The sequence below is a fragment of the Manacus candei genome, unplaced genomic scaffold (genome assembly GCF_025592945.1).
Source record: "Manacus candei isolate 608988 ecotype Guabito, Panama unplaced genomic scaffold, ASM2559294v1 h1tg000015l, whole genome shotgun sequence".
Lineage (NCBI taxonomy): Eukaryota > Metazoa > Chordata > Aves > Passeriformes > Pipridae > Manacus > Manacus candei.
This window is the reverse complement of record NW_026138063.1, coordinates 4,934,264-4,948,883: the sequence shown is the minus strand read 5'-3', so window position 1 is coordinate 4,948,883 and position 14,620 is coordinate 4,934,264. Positions and strand designations below refer to the sequence as shown.

Genomic DNA, 14,620 nt, shown 5'->3' with positions numbered 1-14,620 from the left:
GGCTCCAGGACTTTCAGATAATGCAATCAGACTTTCCACAGAACTTGCTGTACTGAATTTTGCATAGCCAGAGGACAGCATTTCTTCTCACAAACAAGGACATAATAGTCTTTTCCAGAATAAGAATATAAATGACTTTCCCAATAATAGTGTTTGAAGCTGTGGGCAAATGTATCATCCGCTCTCTGATTTACCAGCCTGGTGCCTGTGCTGGGTTCAGTTCTTCACAGTCGTCCTTAGAAACACTTCCTCTGCCTCTTTCAGTGTTAAAACACTGCGGTGACTTATGGAAACCACAAACAACCGCTGCACACTTTCTGTCAGTAATTCTATATTTGTACCAACCAGTTCTTTCAGCCGTATCTGTAGTTTCTGTTTACTGCTCTGCAGCCTGTCTTGCCCCGACACCTCATCCCCAGGCAAAGGCAGCAGGCAGAGGAGCTCTTCTCCTCTGCCAGGCTGGTGGACATTGGCGTCCAAACCCTCCATCTCCATTTCTTCAGCTCTGGCACAGTATTTTCATGCCCATTAAGCCACGAGGGCTTAGCTGTGCCTGGCTCTCTGGCCAGCCAACACTCTCTCCTCAAGGAGCCTTCAAACCTCCTGGGGAACCCCAAGGATAGTTTCCCTTGGACTGCAGACTCCAAGAAATACCACCCTTTTCCAATTCTCATAAAGACAGAAAGAGTTTCTTCTTGGTGTCTAACTCTCCTAAACACGTTCAAGTTTTCCTACTGGAGCTTGCTGATTTCCAAGCAGAGTTGCCTGTAAATATTTCCCTCAATTTCAACGCATTTTCCCTTGCACTGGAGCTATGGAAACAGTCGCAGGCTGCCAGCTTTCCTGGCTCACCTTTTGAGGAAGGCTGCAAATTCGTGTTTCCTGGGACTACAATTCCCAGAAGGCATCTTATCTCTCCCCCCAACCAGGAACCCAGGCTCTCTGGGTGTGTTGCTTCTTTCAAAAGGCTTCCTCCCGCTCTAACTGTGGAAGGGACAAGCTTTCCTGGAGCAAACTGTCCAGCACGGGTGTCTGGGCAGGAGGGGAGCACTCTGGGGACAAGGCAGGTCCTGCTGCTGCCACTCCGCATCTGTCTCAGCACAGCTCCGGTCACAGCTCTGTGCAGAGTCAGGGGGAGAGCATCTAAGGTCAGAGCCTGAAGGCACTGCTTCAACTTTCACATAATTACAGCATCCCAAGGGTGTTTAAAGGGCTGGCTGGTGTTAAATTAAGTGTTTTAGGGACTGCGTGAGAATGTTAGAAATGCCCTTCCCAGCCGTGTGTCTCCACCGAAGTAATATTTCAGCCTGTCTGCTCTTAAGAGTCCACAAAATCCTCTTCTGTAGCCTCTGATCAGACACGTTTGTGGCTCCTGCTTGAATGGTGATGCCAAATGCCCCGCTGGCTTCCTCCTCCCAGGGGAACAGTCTTAGGAAAGATTTTTAAAGGAAGGACTGAACTCAATGGCCCTAAGCAATCTCCGTGCCGTTTCATGTGACGTGACTCAGTACCATACTTGGTCACTTAACGAGTCTTGGTGCTCCTAATTAAAACCAGCTTTTGCCCAGACTATTGCTGTGCGAGGGCTGTCTCAGTCACTAAAGTGTCTCAGTCATTAATAGTGGTGCTGCAAATCTGTTTTGGGGGGGGAGCTGTAATCTCCTGAAGGGATCCTTGGTTTTTGCAAGGTGTTCCTTTTACAACATCCTTCTAAAGTCTGCCTGTCAAACCACTGAAAACTCATGACTTTGTCTGGAGTCACGAGGAGCCTCCCAGCAATCAGTGGAGTATGTCATCGGCAGCTTAAAGGTGCGAGGCTGGTGTTTGCAGTGCAGAGAGGTTAGGCTGGGTTTCCAGCAAGCCAAAGGAGTTGGGTAATGAGCAGCATCATGTGTTCAGTGCTTTAAAAATGCAGTGACACTTGGGGTGGAAACGGGAAAAAGTCAGGCTGGTGTTTCACAAGTAGCACACTTTTGCCCCTGTGCACAAGGCAGGATGACTCAGCTGCTCACTGATAGCAGTAGTTTGTTGAAATAAATACTGACCTTCAAACAACTGCTATCACTAATGTAAATAATAGCCTAAATACGATAAACCTAACCCTTGCATGTTTTTTTTTCTCCACTATTCTGGAGGTTTTTTCACTTGGATCTCTCCCAGGAAACCTCTGCATCCCTTTTCATCCTTAATGGAGCTTCAGGAGAGCTTTGCTCTGTGGGTTCAGCCTGACAAAAGCGGCAGTATCAGGAATTAGAAGACAGAAAAGTGATTCAGAGTAAAAATGAGATGACCTTGCAAAAACCTTGACTGAAGTACTTCTGAAGAGTTTATAAGAAATATCCCCACTTGCCACCTGTGTGCACAAAAATTTGGATTTGGACACCTAAATATGCCAGTATTTGGACACCTGAATATGCCACAACTATAGTGCTTGGTGACTGTGGGGAAGGAGTGTGCTCCCTCCCTAGTTAGTTCTTAGAAAGCCTCCTGGGCCCAGCTGTGTCCCTGTGGGAGCATGATGCTGTGTACATGAGCACATGGCTCCCCTGGGACCAGACAGGCACCAGAGGCAGCAGAAGAAAAGCAGAACCACCCTGTCAAGATATTTTAGTAAATTTGAAATAACCCAGTGGTTTCATACCGGACGAGCACGCTGTGTGGTGTTCTGAGCCAGCACTTCCAATCCTGGAGCACCTTCTCCTCTACCTTCAGTATGCATCCTCTGACATCCTTGCCTCTATTCACCCACTTTTAAAGCAATGTGGATACCCTCATAGCACAGATCAGTTAAAAACAATGAAGAGTGGCTGGCCAGAGCCCTAGTTTAGCCTGGTTTTCTGAAAACTGCAGATTTTACCTTTCCACGTAATAAGGTTAGATGCAAGAATTTTTTTCCCACTGCTCTAAGAAGTCACTTCTTCCTACCTTAAATATTGAACTACTTATTAAAACAGAAGAAAAAAAAAAAGGCCATGAGCTGCTGGCTATTGGGTCCTTCCGTGTAACTCTAAAGTGACGGAAGGAGGAAGCGACTCAGAGCTGGAGCCGTGCCGGGCGATCCTGCGCTGCTGCTGGTGTAACTTCGCCCATTTATCTCTTCACTTCACCCACTTTTGGGGTATGTGCCTCCCAGAGCAGAGGTGCTGCCTCAGAGGTCCTCTCTGAAGGGCTCCAGAACTGCTGCATCCACGGCACAGTGCTGGGATTTCACGCTGCTGGCTGGGTCCCACATATTAAAGCCCACGGACAGCCTGTCACATCATTCCTGGGGACTTCATTTCAGATCCAGGTGAGTGCCAGCTGGTTGGAGCAGGAGTTTGCCAGGGCTGGATCGGTGGGGTACTTGTTGTCTTGAGATTTAATTTTGGGAATTTCACGAACAGCAGGAGAAAGTGATGTGAAGTCATCCTCTGCCTCGTCAGCTTAACTCCACACCTGACTCCAAAGCATAGTTTTACTTTAAATGCAGGAGGAACGGGTGCTGCCAGGAGATAAGGGTGTTTGGATCTGGGATGGGCAGTTTGCTCAAGGCAGTCCTTGGTTAAGTAAGTCAATACTAAACACTGAGGTGCAGCTCTGAATCACACCCAGCTACAGCCTCCACTCCCGAAAGCTATCCTGGAGATGTTTGGTTATGGGGAGAACCCAAAGATTTGGAAACAGGTGTCCTCTGAAGCAGCTTTTCAGTTACACATTAATGCAAATTCCAAGTAAATGCTGGTCATTTGCATAAGGACATGTCTGGAGAGATGCCAGGAAAGGTGCTGGGACCCCAAATAAATGCCAGCCCTGTTATGAGTGCAGAAACCTCCGGTGTCCTGAGCTGGAAACCAAGAACTGTGGAGCAGATGAGAACCAAACTCTTCTCATTCATGTCATCCAGCTACATGTGGGAGAGCCAGAAAACTCCCAGCAACAACCTTCCTCCGACTTTGCTGAGATAATTGGGTAACCAGGTATCCATTATGGATGGGCAGAAAGTTAAAAACTAAAGACAGTGAAAAAAATAAAGTAAAACTTAAGTGGCCCATCTCTGGGTGTGTGTTACCAGCTGCTGAACGTGATACTTACAATTAAATTGCTGAAGAACCGGTTCTGGGTCCGGTTTACGTTCCCTCAGTAAGTGTGACAGAGGGTAAAACAGGAATTTGGCACTTCAGGGCCACTCTCATTTGAAGGTTTAATAAAGACTGACACTTCTGAGGCTGTGTGCTGCTGGCTGCTCTGTCTGTGAGTGTTCTTTATGTTTTTGTTAATCATTTTCAGAACTCTAATAGTGGAACACCGATGGCCGGCGAAGGGATTGTAAAAACGGGGTGAAATGCAAAAATTTTCAGTGCTTTTTTCTTTAACATTTTCCTCTGTTTCAGGAGTACCTGATGTCTTAGATGGGCAAATGGGCGTTGTGCACACGCTGGTAAACACCGTCCTGCTCCACACGCTGATCCCAGCTCAGGTAAACACTTGTGTCCAGGTACTGCCTTCACAACTTCCAGGTGAAAGCGACTCATCCCGTGCTGTACACTTGGATATTTCTATCTGCTGAGCATGCTGAGATTTGTAATACTCTGCTCTTCCCAGATTTATGGATAGAATTAAAAGAAGGTGGGAATATACCCCCAGCCGTGCTCTTCTGAGGGCTGTGCAGCTCCTGTGCTGGTGAGTATAAACAGAAACAATTGGCTGGACTCTGATGGGGTTTTGTACTTCAGGTTTGGTCTTTCTTTAATTGTCTTGTGGATTTTTCACTTGTCCTTCCTTTTTCAGTTTTTACCCTATGGCAAAGCCTGGTTTCACATGTTTTACTTGAACTGTGCAAAATGACTGGAAGTTGGGGGAAAAAAAGAGGAATAGAGAATTATGCTACTGGTTTTAGTGGAGAGATTGAGCAAACTGGGATTGATCTGGGGAACTGGGACTGATGGCAGCTTTTAGTTTGGTCTACACTCTGGGAAGGTAGCACAGAGCCTTTTTGCATATGTGCTGGTTAAAGAGTAAAATTACATTTTTGAAACTAACTTTATGCTTCCTGATGGATTTTCTGAAGGAAAAATAAAACCTTTCTCATGTGCCTTGTGTTGGGGGGTAGGATCTGCCCCAGCCTGTGTTCTGCTTCCTGTTTTGTGCAGTGCCACAGAGTGTCTGGGGGGGGTTTTCCAGCTTATGGCGTCTCAAAACTTTCATTACTCATACAACCCCATTTTTTCCTGTTGAGATCCATCCAATAGGCCACAACACAAAGATCCTCTTTCCTCCAGCCTCCCTACCCCTGCGTTGCCAGCGAGATGGTGTGTGCAGTGTTGTGGGAGTCAGGGTGGTGGCCAGAGGGGCAGAGCCATCCTGGCTGCGCAACTCCGTGGCCCCAGCACAGGGACTTCAGCAGAAGCACTCACTGCTGAGTGTGTGAAGGAGCGAGGTCTGAGAGCTGCCTCCAGCTCTCCAAACTCCTCCAAAGGAGTCATCTTCTGATTTACAGAAGTAATGCAACAATAATCATGGTAAAACACTGGCTCTCCATCAGCAGGAGGATCAAGTGAAGTGGTATAAGATGCATTAGGCCAGTTTTCTAGCTAAATTTTGAACAGGAAGGTTTTAAAAGTTGTAAGACAGCTCAGATAAGAAATAAAACGAGTAAAAGCAACTGCATTACTGATTTCTGGGGAAGAAGCGGGTGTCTCAGCAGGACTGAAGTGAATTCAGAGCATTTAAGATCAGAAGCCACATCTTCTTTATCTTGTCTGACCATCTCTCCACAAGTTGCAGTTGCAGTTTGTCTAGATATTTGTAAGTTTTTCAGTATGAATACCAGAACAGCCTACTCTGATCATCTGGTCTGACCTGCAGTGTCAGGCAAACCATGGATTCATAGTTTTCTTGAACAAGTGTAGCCTTTGGAAGGAAAAAACTCCAGTCTTCATTGAAAGTATTATTAATTATGATGATTCTACTTCATCTGATGAAGGACTGATTCACTGGCTAGATTTGTGTCAAATCCAGCATTGCCTGGTTCAGATTCTGACATTCAGGTAACATTGACATTCAAGAAAGCATTTTCACTTCACAAGAGTAACTTTCCAACAGTATGGACAAGGATCTGAGGAACCTGAAAAGTGGCATATTGCAAAAGCATGCAAAAAAGCTGATTCATGTCATAATCAAAAATCAAAGTGATGAGCTAATTTTAAGCATTTTAATAGAGTGAATGAAGCCAGAGCTTAAATAAAAATATTAAAAACTAATATTCCCAGTAATTATAGGCACACGTAAGCATGACAAAGTTCTTTTAGATGCAGAACATAACTGGAATACACAGAGCTAGCAACAAGCAAAAACAAGAATAGAGAGAAAAATGCACCTATAGAAAGATACGTGTGCTATAGAGAGAGATTTTGTAGTGTCTCCTCTATATGGGATCATATACAGTCAGAACAACAATAAAGAAAAAAATGATGTTTCCTGAAGCAAACAAGGTAAATAAACTCAGGAGGAAGAACCATGGAACATTGTGAACAAAGCAAACAGTGGCTCTGAGGATAAGACTTTTGCATATCCTTAACTAAAACAGAGGGGAAAAAGAAATAAAGTGGGAAGGTTGGAGCAGCGCTGGATCCAGAGACACGAGAGCAATGCAGAGTTGGTGTCATGCTGGGAAGAACAGGATATCCCAACACTATACAAGCAAAGCAAGTGAGATTTATACCAGATAAAACCAAAATTATGCAATAACTGGCACACTTCCTACCCTCCTTGAAACCTACTTTAAAAATAAAACATTAGGAGGAACTTCAATTTGGAAACTGTTGCTTTTCATTTAAAGAAGTGAACATGTGAAACTAGAGATGTAAGACCAGGGGAAAATGATTCAGAGAATAATAAATAGAGCAGTATCATGTCCTTGATAATCAGGGGCTGGAAACAGGCTGGGAGAGCTGGAGGTGTTCAGCCTGGGGAAGAGAAGGCTTCAGGGAGACCTTAGAGCCCCTTCCAGTGCCTAAAGGGGCTCCAAGAGAGCTGGAGAGGGACTTGGGACAAGGGCTTGGAGTGACAGGACAAGGGGGAAAATGGCTACAAATTGACAGAGGGTGGGTTCAGATTGGATGTGAGGAAGAAATTGTTCCCTGTGAGGGTGGTGAGGCCCTGGCACAGGTTGCCCAGAGAAGCTGTGGCTGCCCCAGCCCTGAAAATGTCCAAGGCCAGGTTGGACAGGGCTTGAAGCAACCTGGTCTGGTGGAACCCAAACTATTCCACGATTCTATATCCAGAACAGATAAAGAACTTGTGCTATAACTGGAAAAAATGCATTTGCTTTAGCTGCAGTGTGCCCACCCAGCCCTGCAGTGAGTAAAACACTTGTTACAGAGGCCTCAACCAGCCTCATCTGTGGCTGATCCATCCTCAGTTGGGCTGAGTCACAAATGCCAGCAAAGGGCTAGTTTGAGGAGATGGGTGGTAAGATGATGCTTGTTCACTTGGGGGGTTGAAGAGGGCAGCAGGAAGCCTGGAGGCTTTAGGGGAAGGAACTCTGGGGACCAGAGAGCTTGGAGTCTGTATGAAAGTGAAAAGATGCTGGGGAGGAAGTCCCGGTCAAGACCTGGAAGTTGTTTCTGATAAAAAAATGGGCTGGCAGGTGACAAAAGGGGAAGGAGGTGCCAGCTGGGTGGTGATGCTGCCATGAGCTGGGGTGGCACGGAGAGTATCTGCCAGGGAGTGAGGGTGATGGAGTAAGCTTGGGCTGTGTGTGGGGTGAAAACCACACATCGTGCCCTATACAGAGCTTGGGTGTTTAACCATAGCTCCAGGAGGGGCTCCCCAGTGCTGAGCTGGAAGTTGCTTTTGGTTTTGGAAGTGCCAAACCATTCTCAGGGCTCAAGCAGCGAGGGTGCCAGCTCTGGGGACCAGGGCTCTGCAGAGGAGCTGTGGTGCAGCCTGTGTGATGCAGCAGGAGGGGTGCAGGAGTGCTGGCTGCCAGTGCTAAGACCTCCCTGCAACGGGCAGAGAAGAAATACAGAGCTGAAGAGGCATCAGACAAGTTTGTGGCAGGGTGTGAGGCTGCACAGGGGTGTTGGCTGCTCTCTTGAGAATAGAAATGTCACCGTGGAGACTGTTGGCAGGTGGCTTCTTTGCCTGGAAAGATCCTGTTAAATATATGAAATTCCGAGATGTCAACTGATGAGAAGCACAGCCCTGTCCCCCAGAACCCTGCACTGGGGTGGTACCACACACAAGGGGTGCTGGTGGGCACCTGACCCCAGCAGGGCAGGAAACCTGTGCAAGAGGGGAGATGCCCAAAGCCCCCCCATTACAGGAAGCTAAAAATCTTTCAGGCTTGTGCTGAGATCATTTATTTCCTCAAGGAAAATCCTGCATCCCAAAGTAATCTGCGAGGAGGTGTCTCAAGATTTTTGTGAAAGAGGTGCTGTTCTCCCACAACAGCACCAGGAAAAGCCCCTGATGAGCATTCCCCAGCACAGCGAGCAGAGTATGTCTGGTGCAGGCTGAGTCACAGGAACAGAGAGTTTTGACATTGATGGAAGACAAAAAAAGTGGTGCATGCTGATGGCTGTCACAGGAAAGACTTGCTCCTTTCAACGCCTTGGTGCTGCAAAATACATTTTATAAAAGACAAAGGTCTCTTCTGAGGAGTTTGAATGGCTGTTCTTAGCTATTGATGAGCCTGGAGTTGGCAAAATAGGCTCTTCTTTCTTTTCTGTAAGCATAATAAATATAAATGTACTATGATAAAGAGTCAGTGGAATATAATGAGTTCTTACACAAGTAAATGTGTTTAATTTTGTTCCCAGACAACAGTGACAAAGGGATGCTGCAGCGAATGCCTCGCAGTGATAGAGTTTGAGTAGGGAAAGGAAATGAGATCCTGTTTCTGAAAGGGGAGAGAGAGTGAGGCTTTGTGAATGAAGAACAAATCTGAAAGGTGCTGCTTCTTCCCTCTGCTTGTGCTCTGATATCAATACAGGGAATAACAGTGGAAGCTGCAGCTGGAAAGGGCACTAGGGGTCACCCATGTCTTATCTATGTCATCTGGATTTAATTCTGAAATAAGAAAAATTACATGACAGAAACCAAAGCCAGGCTATTCTGATTTTTTTTTAATTGTGTGGGCCAGACAGCTTGCATTTCATTTCTTCATTTTCTCCTCCTGCCTGCCTTCTGTCTGTCTCTCCCTTAAAACAAAGCCCCAGGAAGCCTGTGGGATGCAGGCAGGGAGGATGCAGTAGAAGCGGGGGACTTGCATCAAAATTCTGTCTGCATGGCTCCCATTAATTTAGAGCAAAGGTTAGGAAAATCACAAACACTAAGTCAGTTGGGCAGAATCACAGAAAGCCTTGGCATGTTTCTGCAAGTACCGCAGAGCAAACTGATTACAGCAATGAATAGCTCCCTTGTAGTCCACAGAGTAACTCCTGACACGTTTTGCTCTGCCTGACCAACAATCCTGTGTCTTAAGATCTTTCTTCCCCCTTTTCTCCCCCCAGCCAGAGAAGTATCCCTGACTTCTCATACAACTGCATCTGATACCTGCATTTGAAGGAGGATTTGGTGTCCTGGTTGTGATGAGAATTGCAAATCCTCTTCTCTGAGGTGTGTGGGGTTTTTTTTAACCTTGTGTCTAGGAAGCAACCATTGCTGTCAGCTGAATCTACTGTCTGAGTGTTGGAATTGTGCATTTTAAGATGGGATGCAAGTTGTCTAGGAAGAAAAAGTATTTCTTTATGGAGACAGACAATTTATCTACAGACAGACAGGCTTCCAGGCACAAAAGACCTGATGAAGAGGCTCTACCCTCACCAGCCTGCTTTTTTTAGCTCTAGTAGTTGATGTTGCAAGACATGGAGTCCCTTTCCTCTGCAGATAAATTTTGGTAAATCGTGGTGGGTTTTTTTTGTGTGATATTGTGGAAGTTGAAAGTTCACATGAACTTGAAAACTGACCAGTCAGTTTATTGGAAGAATCAGCTGCCAGGAGCTGTGAAACTACAGAGACAGAACTTCTGGCTTGCAAAACTCCTTTGCTCGCAAATCCCTGGAGACTGGGAGAGTCACAGAGAAGTCTCCCCATAACCATGCCCTGCTTGTGTACTCCTTCCTGAGCACTGGTTATAATTCCCTTGGGATGACCCCCTGGGATTGGATGGTGTTCAGCCTGACCTGCCGCATGGAGATCCGTTCTTTGATCATCACAGCCATGATAAAGCTGCTTGGAGTGCGTTACTGTGCAGGCTGTTTCCGGAGGAGCGCGAGGGCAAATCCAGACTCGCAGCCTGAGCTCTGCTCAGGGCTGGTCTCAGCACACCCAGGGCACCTCTTGTCTGTGCTGCTGCCTCCTGCCAGCTCCAGGCCTGTTACCTCGGAGCTAGTTCAGTGTCAGCTCAGGTATCCGTGGGCTGCAGTCATGCTATCACCCAAAGATGGGGGAGTGCTCCATCTCCCTATTTTAGGATTTTATGTAACATCCAGCTTATATAAGCTTTTGTCTGTTAACAAAATGGGTGGAGTGTGTCTCGTTTGGATTCCTCGCCAACGAAGTGCTCGTTACTTAACTCTTACTCAAACGCTCATTACATACTTTAGAATAATTTACTTAGTTCCTTTCCTATTGCTAATAATAACGCAGCGACTCAACAACCTGTTATGGACAAATGATAAAACGTGTAATTCACCATTTAATGAACTGCACTGTGGAACAAATGAGAAACAGTGCTGTTGAGGTAGATAAGGGGAAACTGAGGCATACCCCAGAGGTACTTGATGGGGAAATAAGGCATTCCCAAACGTAGACAATGGAAGAATGAAGCATACCCTGGAGGAAGATGAGGGAAAGCTGAGACACACCCGAGACTGTGACCCTGGGTTGTGTCTTGCTTTCTTCTTGCACCCTCCTGCTACAAGACAGTTTGGGGGTGCTGGTAGAGGAGGAAGGATGGTTAGGCCTTGCCCAGATGGCTTGGTTTGCAGGACATGCCTGGGTATCCAGTGTTGGTAAGACAACCCTCATCATCAGGGTTCCACCCAGCATCATTTCCCAGCTGGAGGGAAAGGGGGGGGGGCAGTAGCACTGAGCACCCTACAGCCAGTGTCCCCATCCAAAAGCTGCTTTGGACCCCAGGGTGGTCCCACTGGTCTCTAGACTACTGGTTAACTAAACACCTTTCCAAATCTGGGCTGCAGTTTTCCAGCAAGAAAAGGTGGGCTGTGTCCTGCTGTGTGGGAATAGCAAGGCATTAAAAGCTCTTAGTTGCCCAGACCCTGTGGTAGAGAGGACCATGTAAATTGTTTTCAGATGGACTTGTTGAGCTCCCTCAAACCTGGCATTCATGTTACTGCAGGGCTTTAAATAGAAAGACTGTGTGTGTCTTAGCTTAACACCATAAGGAGATGGTTTGCACTCTCTCCTTCCTCCAGATCCTGTGCTTCATGCACTGACGTGCTTGGCATTCCTTTAAATTTTGTGAATTGCCGCAAAACCCCCCACGTTTTTATTTTATCTTTTCCCTTTTTTTTCCCCTTAAAGCCTTGCCTTTCCCTGTCCCTATCCTTGTCCCTCCACCGCTGCACAGGGCAGCTGCCACACGGTGGCATCCAGGTATCTGCAGAACGATGCACCAATGAGGAAAAGGGTGGGACAGCTTGGATTTGGGCATTTCCTGCCCAAAAGGAAGTTTGTGATGCAAGAAATACTGTATTATTTTAGCTCTGAGGTCCATTTCTGTCCCCTGAGGCTCTGAAGGGGTGACATGGATGGGAGATGCACCGCTGCAGGGAAAATCGAGCTAGAAGTGGTATCTCATGTATTATTCCACACCCATTAGATGTTATTTTTTTTTAGCTTTTCATTTACCAATTTCATCCACACCCCCGAGAGAGAAGTTAAAAAAGCCCAACTAAACCCAAACAGCAAGAGCTTTGTTTTTGTTTCCATGGGAATTCTGTGAAAGGGGAAGGGTGTGAAAGAAAACTGAAATATTCTGGCCAGATCTGATAAGGTTTGGATCCTGAGCAGCCCCTGGGTTATCATGTAGCAACTAAAGTCCAGGGGTCCTGCTTGTCCCCTGGCCATGCAGAGGGGAGGTTGCTGCTGTGCCATGGGGGTCATGACAGTGCTGTGGATCTGTGCCAGAAAAAGCGATTTGGGTGGGAAAAGATCTGACTACAACTCCTAGGAGGCTCCATAGCCAAGTCAGGCGTCATGTCGAAGTGACTTCCTTCCCTGACTGTTCCTTCAAAGTTAGGAGGACAATTGTGGTCCTTGAAGGCGGGAGGAATAAAAAAGGTACTTGACAATGTGGTTTCTGGAAACCATCCCCCCTCATTTCCATTTGGAATGAAGGTCTCATGGGACAAAACAATAAAAATCACTTTTTTTGGCGCACATATGTGGCTTAATGCCAGCTGGCCCGTGTTAGGTCATCTCTGGGCTGCTCCATCCTTGGCAGTGGCTGCCCCAGAGTGTGGACCTGCAGGGTTTTCCCGGGATGCTTGGTGTATACATCCACTTGGCTCCATCGCCAGCTGTGGGTGTTGTGGTGGCATTGGCAGTCAGAGCTGAGCACTGTTCTGCCCCTTCCCTTGTGCCCCTTGTGGGAGCATGTTCAACTCCCTTTCTTGTTGCACTGCTCTGAAATGGCTACAGCAAAACACATTTCCAGTCCCTGGTGAGGTGACACTCTGCTATCCAGGGTATAACAGCCCTGTTGTCCTAAAGAGCTGCACAGTCACTGTGCTATGGGGCAGACAACCCTTTGCTCTACAGTCAGGATGGCATCAGCAGAGGTTGAGGACGTGGTGCAGGAGCAGGAGGCGCAGTGGTGTCCCATGCTGGAGTCAGGCTTTACACGGTGCCAAAACCAGCCCTCATCTCACTGTGGGTGATGAAGCTGATTCCTCCCTCCTCTGGGGCTCTGCAGGCTTCTTCCCAAATGGGACCCAACTGAGGGAAGAACTACTCCCCAGTTATCCCTGTAGTTGCCCTCTGGACCCCATGGCTTTGCAGAGGCACCAACACGACACACGCTTGGGGCCAGGGACCATCTGTGTGGCTAAAGGAGAAATACAAGGAAGAAAAAGGTCCTTTTGATGTCTGCAAATATGAAAGACAGGCAGAAAAGTGCTCCACTCAAGCATTTGATGGTTGTTTTTTTTTGCTTTTGACATCTTTGATATTTCACCTGACCAGGGATGTGTCAGTTGCTGTGAATGGCGCCACCAGTTCAGCAGCACCAGGCTGGGGAATAGCCTGTTGTTTGTAACACTGTGAATAACACAGGGCTGGGGTTTGTACTGGAGGAGCTGGGCTCATTTAACAAAGGAAAAGCAAACTGGTGAGAAAAACCTCTATGGGTAAAACCCTGTTTTTAGATGACACCTGTGTTCAACGTGTCAGCAATGCTGTGTCTTTGCTGAGGGCCCTCCTGTTCTCCCCAACCCTTGGACAAAACTGCCCTTTGCCCTAAGGGAAGGGGAGAATGCTTTTCTGGGTGTGAGAAAAAGTTTTGAGAGGCTTGGAGAACTTGGTCTTCTTTGTGCTCCTACATGCTCTCTCCCATCTGCTGAGAGAGCGTTCCTCTAGTGTCCAGCCACCTCTGTCCCTCTGCTCCTCCCCTTTCTCCCTGTTTGTGACGCCAAGTGGTGACCAAGATTGAGGACAATGTCCTTATTAAAAAAAAAAATAAAATCCCTTTTTCTTTTCCTGTATTGTCTTTCAGTTGGCAGATTTGGTTTGCTGTGCAGCAGCATAGACTCTTAGTACTCCAAAAGAAAAAATACGAATTAAGTAAAACTAACTAGTAATTAAAAAAAGATTCCTAATATTAGCCCCTTTGTTTTACAGATTGCAGTGACCTCGATCCCTGTGTGACTGTCACTCAGTGCACTCTTTGCACCAGCACCTCACATTAAATAAGAAAACTTCACACCCTCTGTGACAACCCTAAGTGTCCTCTGGGGGATGTGTGGAAGTTCCTGAAGATCGAAAAGCAGGTGGGAACAGGGAAGCAAAGAAACCCACAAGAGACAATTCTCTGCTTCTTCAGAGTGCAAGATATTTTTGAAGGTATGTGCCAAGTATCCACTTTATGAATGCCTCAGGGACAGGGAACGTTATGGGAAATGTAGAAAATCACTAATGGACATGGATACAGTGGTGTTTCTGCTGGAAGAGATGATAACTGTGGGTGGAGAACCTGATCTGTTGTGGTGCAGGGGAGAGGGGGATTGTGCTATGTAGAGGCCAAAATGCTCATCAACAGTGTCTGCTCTCTTCTGCTGCTGATCTAGCCCTGCTCACAGTGGCTACCAGCATGAACCTAGCAGCAAAGAGATTAAATACGCATAAAGTGAGCTAAGGTTTATGGATTTGGAAAGCTTTGCCAGAAATCAGCCAGTCGCATAGGTGATGAGCATTGAAATGAGCTCTGGATGGGAGGGTAGGGGTTTGTCTGCAGAGTTGTTTTTCTCTGTGTCTGAGATGTCCCTGTGTGCATCAACACGTGGAGAAGTGTTCAGAGATGTGAGATGGCAGAGGTCCCCTGCAACCTGCTGGCCTCCTGCCCAAGGAAGCTGTGGGGTGAGCAGAGGCGTGTCTGGAGAGGACGGCAGAGATGGGG

General features: G+C 46.9%; 1 long non-coding RNA gene across 1 annotated transcript; it reads left to right on the top strand.

Moving 5' to 3' along the window:
• The first annotated feature begins 3,056 nt into the window (after window positions 1–3,056).
• LOC127468516 (uncharacterized) lies at window positions 3,057–14,061 on the top strand. Its single transcript, XR_007903586.1, has 4 exons — window positions 3,057–3,289; window positions 4,371–4,456; window positions 4,582–4,659; window positions 13,846–14,061. It is a non-coding gene; the product is annotated as an uncharacterized LOC127468516 (long non-coding RNA).
• The last annotated feature ends 559 nt before the right edge of the window (window positions 14,062–14,620 follow it).